Below are 8,588 nucleotides of genomic sequence, written 5' to 3' on the forward strand. Positions count from 1 at the left end.
TGTCAGAGACCAGGACCCCTAACAGGGACCCCTGCCAGCCTTCCCCCTCGCCTGGAAACCGAAGCCTTGTCACCCACCTACATCCTGTTCAGTTGAATACCTTGACTATGCCTCATCCTGCTGAAAGCTGATGCACAAAGAGATAGCTACTTCTGAGAAAAGCCCCTAACCACAAAATGTTCTAGGGCACAGGCCAAGAAGAAGCTGTACCTTTCCATGACCCCACCTGCCTTCCCCCTCCCCAACCCGAGCTTGTTATAAAAAGCTTGCCTTTTTTAAAATACACGGCTCTTGACAAGCAACCGTTTGCTTGGGTCCTTCCTTTCTCTCGCCCGTTTCTCTTCCAGGTTTTGGTTCCCCTCGCCCCCACGAATAACCGAGTCCCGCAGGCCCGGGCATGTAAAGTAGAAACTTCCACTTATAGTGCTTTGTTTTATTTCACATTGTGAAAACACCAACTCGATTAACCATCTTTCTGTTGCTGCACAGATTCTCTTAGATGGATTTTTCCTGCAAGGAATTTCATTTATTTTTGGAATTTTTTTCCTTTATATTTCTTTCAACCTTTAACATTGGATAATATATTTATAAAAAACTTTCTCACCATTCTATATGTTGTATATTCTCTCTGTGTGAAGCATTGCCTAAATGTTTTTATGTACAAAATTCACTCACAAATATTTACTGAATACCTGAATGACTCTAAAAGAACAAGAATAAACACAGCGGGTAAAAATCCCTGGTGCCATGGAGCTGATATTTATGGTTTTTTTGGTTGTTTTGTTTTGTTTTTTGAGAATTCCATCAGTTACTTTTCTGTTGCTGTGGTCAGATGCCATGAGCAAGGCAATTTATAGAAGAATTTATTTGGGGCTTACAGTTCTAGAGGGTGAGTCCACACTGGCGTGGAAGGTATGGCAATAGATAGTAAGAGCAGGATGCCAGCTTATCACATTCACCTACATATAGGGGGCAAAGAAAGTGAGAATGATGTGGCCTGAGAATATAAACTCTTAAAACCCGACCCCAGTGATACACTTCATCCTGCAAGACTACATCACCTAAATGTTCCATAACCTCAGCAGCACATCTGGGAATCAAGTGTTCAAATACATAACCCTATGGGTACATTTCTCATTTAAATCCCTACAGAAATAATCTTGAACTAATCAGAGCTGGTTTAAAACATAGAACTAGTAAGTTATACACATAACAAACACAACTTGTTAAGGCTGGATTAATAATTTTCAACTAATGATTGCATTATCACATAACAGTGATAATGTAATAATCTTTTATGTTATTCTTTTATGTTATTCTTGAGATGCTCACTTCTGAAAAAGAAGAGAATTTAGGATTGGAAGAATAGGATAAAAACTGATGCTGGCAGTGTTTTGTCAGGACCTGGTCATTGCTCTCTGATAATGTAATAAATAGTGTCAGTAGGTGTACTAAAATTTTGGATTTTGATATTTTCCTGGACTAGAATGTACAGAATAATGTTCTCCTGAGATGCTTGTTTGTGACAACCATCAGTAGCTCTTAGTAGGCCACATGATCATGAAAGTCAACAGCAACCCTCTGGTGAATAATGTTCTTAAGCTGTGCTAGTCAGTACATTAAGTGTAGTAAACACATGTTTGAATTATAACGTTTTTAACTTACAGATTTTTACCAGGATCTAACTTTATTTTAAGTCAAAAGAGAATCTGGATGGATGGATAGATGTGAGGGTATTTACAATAGCATTTGGTTCACATGATTGTGGAAGCTGAGAAGTCCTGTCACAGGTTAGTCCCAAGAATCCTAAAACCATCAATTCAAAATCCTCAGGACCAGGGAAGTTGATAGTTTCAGTCTCAATTTGAGACCAAAAGGCTGAAAACTTAGGGTACTATTAATGCAAGTCTGGAGTCCTGAGGTCAGAGAATTTAGGACCTGTTATCCAAAGACAAGAGGAATAATGGGTCCCAGTTCCAGGAGAAAGAAGACAAATTATTTCTCTCTTTTATTCTATCTAGGTTCCCAAATGATTGGATGACATCTGCCCACGCTGTGGGTGAATCTATCACACCCAGGCTACTAACTCACAAGACCGTCCTCCTGAGAAATATTTTCATGGACACAATCATAAATAATGCAATCTTAGCTTTCTAAGTATGCCTGAATCCAGATAAACTGACACCTAAATCCCATCACAAAGCTTCCCTGAGTACCATTTTGTACTTCATTTGCCTTCAGCAAGCACCTTAGTTATTTTGGCTTTTTCTTTAGTTCAATAGCCTTCTGCTTTTGTTTCTAGAGGGTCTGAATCATTTATGATTCTGCCTGAACTGAATTGTTATAATTTCACTGACTGACTGAAGTCACAGAGAATACTAGTATTATGAGACACCTTTGTTATTGTTATTATTGTTATTAATTATTATTATTTCATTTTACATTCCTCTCACTGCCCCTCTCCTAGTCACTCCCTTCCACAACCCTTCTGGAATCTCCCTCCCCTTCTTTCCTTAGTGAGTAAGGGGCCCCTGGGTATCCCCCTATCCTAACACATCAAGTCTCTTCACAGCTAGGCATATCCTCTCCCACTGAGGCCAGACAAGGCAACCCAGCTAGAACATATCCCACATATAGGCAACAGCTTTTGGAATAGCGCCTGCTCTAGATGTTCAGAACCCACATGAAGACCAAGCTTTACACCTGCTACATATATGTATGGGGAGGCCTAGGGCCAGCCCATGTATGTTCTTTGGTTGGTGGTTTAGTCTCTGAGAGCTCCAAGGTTCTAGGTTATTTGATTCTGTTGGTCTTCCTGTGTAGTTCTTATCTCTTTAGGGGTCCTAGTTCTTCCTCCTATTCTTCATAAGAGTCCCCAAACTTCATCCACTGTCTGTCTGTGGGAGTCTTCATCTGTCTGAGTCAACTGCTGGGTGGAACCTTTCAGCGGGCAGCCATGTTAGACTTCTGTCTGCAAGCATATCACAGTATCATTAATAGTGTTGGGGATTCCTCATGGAATGGGTCTCAAGTTGGGCCAGTTATTGGTTGGCTGTTCCCTCAGTCTCTTCTCCATTCCCTGTTCCTGCATTACTGGCAGAGAGAATAAATTTTGGGTGGAAAGTTTTGTGGCTGTGTTGGTGTCACTATCACTTCGTTGGGTTTTTTGCCTGGTTACAGGAGGTGGCATTTTTAGGATTATTATCCTCAATGCTAATCACAGCTAAGGACGCTCCCACTGATTCTTGAGCAACTCCCTTATCCCAGGTCTCTGTATCTTCCTGGAGGTACCTCCTACTTCTGAACCTCCATCAATTAGAGATGCGTTTATATATCTGCAATTCTTTGTGAAGTAGTAGCCTACCTTTTCCATTCAACACTGTCATGCCCTTTTGCATGTTGACAAAGAGGTATTGTGGTGACATAGCCATTCTTAACTTCTGGTTCAATGGAATCACTGGTTTTTTTTTTTGTTTTTTGTTTTTTTTTCTGAGAGCAATATTCCCGCCTGTTGAAGAGAATTTCAGTGAGGGACTGTCTACACTGATTTGGCCTGTGGGCATATCAATGAAGGATTGTCATAATTGAGTTAATTGATATGGGAAGACCCAATCCAGTAAGGGCAATGCCATCCATTGTTGGTAGGGAGTCCTGAACTGCTTAGAAATGGAAAAATGAAGCTGAGCACCAATGAGCAAGTAGTAGTGAGGTCATTTCTCATAAAATTGAGGGTAATCCTTTTACTATAAAAATACCATTCATATTCAGTCTTGCAGACATTTAATTTATACTAAATTTTCTAGCTGCTTTGAACAAATACCCTGTTGGTTTTCTGATGAACATTGTTATGTTTTCTAATTGATAGGCCTTAGGGTATTATTGAGATAGTGTAATGATCATAATTAAGAATTCAATTAATTTTCAGTTTCATGCATATAAACCTATTGTAAAGTGCTATGAAATGACAGATAATTATTATTGTTATTCGGGGTGTCTGTTTTATTACTATAGGCAACATGAGGATATACCCACCTGACAGACCCCTATAGTATTCTTCTCTTTCATGACTACAGACTTGAGGGCTTTCTCCAAGAGCAGGAAGTAGATCTCATATTATATTCTCCTTATATTCTAAACTGTGGTATATAGCCTCCAGTACAGGTGGTTTTACTGACAGAATTATCTTTTTATAGTCTTTTTATCCAATAAGATTAATGCTTTTTTTAAAGGAAATGTACCACTTTATATCTTTTTCATAGGTTTTGAGATTAGGTTGGAGCTTTTGTGGTGCATTATTTACTAGTCAACTACATTTAAAAGATACAACTAATACCTTGGAATTAAATAACTCTGGAGGAGTACAAATTGAGAGTCCTCATAACCAATTATAGAAATAGTCCATTATATTAACATAATAGTAATACAATTTAAGTGCTGTACAGTGAACAAAAGTAACATGGCAAGCTAACGGAATTTTAGCCTTTAAGTGGAGAAAAAAGAAGAAAACTGGTTAGAAGGCATGGTTAATAGCTCAAGGCATATCCTGTAAGCCCTTATTTTAGTGTCAACTCTTAGCAAAGGCAGATGAACTTGTACATCTATTTGATTAACTAGCTTTAAGAAGTAAAATTAGCTTTTATAGGCTTTGGAAAGACTTTCTGGCGAGAGGGATAAGAGGGTAGTTTTTAATGGCAGTAATCCCTTAAGAAATGGCTCCTTAGCAGTTACAAATATAGAAAAGCAAGATAAACTTGAAGTAATCCTGATAAATCCTCTTTTACTCATTGTCTCTCGTTTAATACACACCTCAGAGCTGGATAAAAACATGTTCAACCGTCACCCTGAGGAGACTGAATCCTTATGTAGCTTTCATCACTCCTCTTTTCCTAAGACTGATGATTGATTACTTTCTTTCCTACTTATCAGATGTGAACAAAGTCACTAAAGGAAACTGTTAGGCAGAGTTCTAGCTTGTGAACTAAGATGATAACCCATTAGCGAGACTTCCTGTGCTCTATAAATGGTGACGATCAGGCTTGTCTGGACACTCAAGTAACTTGATAGACAAGCATGACTGGGACTCTCTCCTACTGAGTTTGACTCTTTAGATCTTGGAGGAATTGTAGCCACAATACCAGTGATTTTGATGAATAAAGAAAATTGAAAAGCCTATGTCACTGGCAATTCAAAATACATTTCATTTATAAGTGGGGGCATCTGCTGAAAAAATTAAGTTTGTTTCAATAATTATTTCAATTCGTACTATTTTATACAAATATTACTTTATTTTCTAAGTAACACTCATGTGCTTTATAATAAAATCACAAAATCATAGAGGTAAAAATGATCTGAGTTTAGATATAACTAGTATTAGCTTAAAATATTGAATAAAAGCTTAGTCATAGTCATATATTACTTGAATTCATAATTAGAAACAGATTTTCATACTTTCTTTGAAATCTTGCTTTTCTTCTAATTAAGCACATTTTGCAGTTAATTGGCATTATTTCTTTAAGGGCAATTCTATCCTTTCATTTCTGCATTACTGAAATAATTTTATGCTTTTCCCTCTCTGTGGTAAAGCTTTGTTAGGAGGGTGCTTCAGAATGTTGATAGTGTTCTTTGGGGTTACATGTTCTGGGGACATGTAACCAAATCAAATTAGTATGTCAACATTTCACGTATGCATCCAACTTAGTCATTCCACAAATGTTTCTTGAGCACCTACTAATAAGCCAACCGCTATGCTGTGATTTGATGCTATAAAGCTGCCTTTCTGGAGCAATCTCCACACTATATGGGAGACAAACACACAGAAGTAGTACACCAAGTGGCATCCAAATAAGAACAGAGAGTCAAAAAGATGAATGTAGCAAATATAGAGGGAGTGGATCAGAGATACTTACATGTTGCCATTGCCAAAGTGGGAAATCTCCAGCACAAATGTGTACAAATACACATGGGAAAATGTATACACACACACAGACACAGACAGACACACAGACAGACACACACACACACACACACACATCATACACACAGTTACTTATTTTTATAAATGTATTATCTTTTATTGTATCTTCTTTTTTCTTTTTTAGTGTATGTGTGTGATATGTAGTTGTATATAAACACTTACTCACAGGTATGCCCACACAAATACAATGTACACAAACACATAGCCCCCTCAAACACAGATACATGCACACACAACACACAAACACAATTACTTATTTGTGTAGGTGCATTATTTTTACTGTATCATCTTTTTCCATTTTTTTTTACTGTGTGTGTGTGTGTGTGTGTGTGTGTGTGTGTGTGTGTGAGAGAGAGAGAGAGAGAGAGAGAGAGAGAGAGGTGTTTGTTTACATTGTACGTGTGTGGATATACATGTGTTGAGATTTTTATGCACAACTACACACAAACACACACACACTTACAGAGGCCTGATGCTGTTGTTAGTAATCATCCTCCGTGGTTCTTCAACCTGACTCACTGAGGCAGTCTCTCTCACTCAAACTCTGAATGCACAGGTGCTCTGGGGATCACTCATTTCTGATTTCTGAGGCAGGAATTATAGACTGTTCACCATACCCACAGAGCAACCATTATTGTGTTTTCAAAGTGAATAATGTGATTTTGAAGATCTCTTCTCTTCTTACAGTTTCTATTTCTCCTGAGAAGCTTTGGTCTTTCTGTTTTACTCTCTACTTTTCAAGGTAGAGATTAGACTGAAAATCCTCTGACCTCTCATCTGAGGGAAGTGGGCTGAGTTTTCAACTTCTGTTGAGTGTATGGGGTAAGAAGGTGGGAACTAAACATTAAATAAGGAAATTCCCCTAGCTTGTCTGCTGACAATATGGAAGGACCACCCACTCTGTGACATTTCTCCAGATCCTCACACTCTGGCTTTATTTGCACCCATCTTAAGAAGTGAACAGACATACAGTGCAAGTAGGGTGACTTATTGATTGGCCCAATCCCAGATTGCTTATTGCCTTTACTTGGCCACTGCCGGCTAACATCAACCAATTGTCATTTGCCTTCGGGTTTTCAAAGTACTTGTTTTTCTCCATTCTTCTGTTTTCTTTGTCCTCGTGACTTTGAGCCTTGAAACAAAAGATGAAATAAATGAAATAAAGCAACCCCTCCATGGAATGGTTTCAAGGAGAGAAAAGGAACTCTTGTACTAAGTCAGCTACTTTACCTGCACTCAAGTCTGCATTGTTGGAAGATGCTGTGCCAAGAGCTTGATTCATAATGATTCTAGGCTGTAGGCACTATTATCACTGCACTACTTTTCAGATGAGAGTTCTCAATTTAGAATATGTTCAGTGGTCCAAGAGTCAGAAAGTGCTTGGACTCCAGATTTTGCAATCTGTAGGTTGGATCACAAAGATTTTGAGGTCAAGAGGGTTAGTATTACTATGAAAATATGTTCCTTGTTTCTTGGCATGTCACAGTCAATGCAGATTCCAAACTAACCTTGATGATTTCCACAGAGAGTGGTAGCAAAAGGAAGGCTGTCCATGGAGCGTGATCTGCAGCAGGGCTGGCCAGTTGTCTGGATTGGGCTGTATTCTGATATATCTTTTAAGATCCCATAAAACTTGCATTTTGATCTATTTTTGGTATTTTGTTAATTTTGAAATGTGAACCACCTGTTTTTAAAGGAAGGTACCAGAATAGAGGATAATAAAGATGTAAACATGATGACTTTTATGGGCAAAAGCAGACTTTTAGCAATACATTTTTAAAACTTAAGTATCTGACAGCTGTTTTGCAAAAATAGATGACACACTTCTACTCTGTCAAAGAAAGCTCACAGGTAACTAACTTTAATATAAGGCATGGGAAAGTATCCGAGGGCACATTGCACAATTAAATTAACTATCTAATTTGATTATTGGCCACTTCTAAACCTCTATTTTCTAAAATATTATTTTGCATGAAAACTAGGTGTAAATTACCATGTCCAACTTTTTTACATAGTTAATGGTATTGAGTCCACAGCTTTATGTATACAGCTAGTTAGGAATGGAATATATATATATATACATATATATATATATATATATATATATATAGTCTTGTGTGTGTGTGTGGTAAATAGGAATAAGATGGATATTTAAGGGAGAAGAGAAATAATATTTGAAAACTTGAGTACATTGAATTTAAAATATAAGAGCAGTATCAAACAACTGAAAAAAAAAACACATCTCCCCCAACAGGGCTTTCATTAATATGTAAATCTGTAACCGAGTGGAGTGAGTGGTTTAACAAAGTTGCTTGCTAAGCGATGAATATTTGTATTTACCTCAGATTTATATGATGGAGTACTGAACCCCAGTGTAATAAGGAGCTCACTAGAGAGAGATTGTGCCAAAAAGTAATGCAGTTCTTGTGGTAGAATTAGGAACTGTGTAAGAAATATGAAAAAGAGAGAAGGGGGAGGGGAGGGAAAGGGGGAGGGGAGGGGGATAGTGAGGAGGAGAGGGAAGGAGGGAAGGAGGAAGGGAGAGAGAGAGAGAGAGAGGGAGGAAGGGAGAGAGAGAGAGAGAGAGAGAGAGAGAGAGAGAGAGAGAGAGAGA

The sequence above is a fragment of the Grammomys surdaster genome, unplaced genomic scaffold, assembly GCF_004785775.1.
Source record: "Grammomys surdaster isolate TR1022 unplaced genomic scaffold, NIH_TR_1.0 126158, whole genome shotgun sequence".
Taxonomy (NCBI): Eukaryota; Metazoa; Chordata; class Mammalia; order Rodentia; family Muridae; genus Grammomys; species Grammomys surdaster.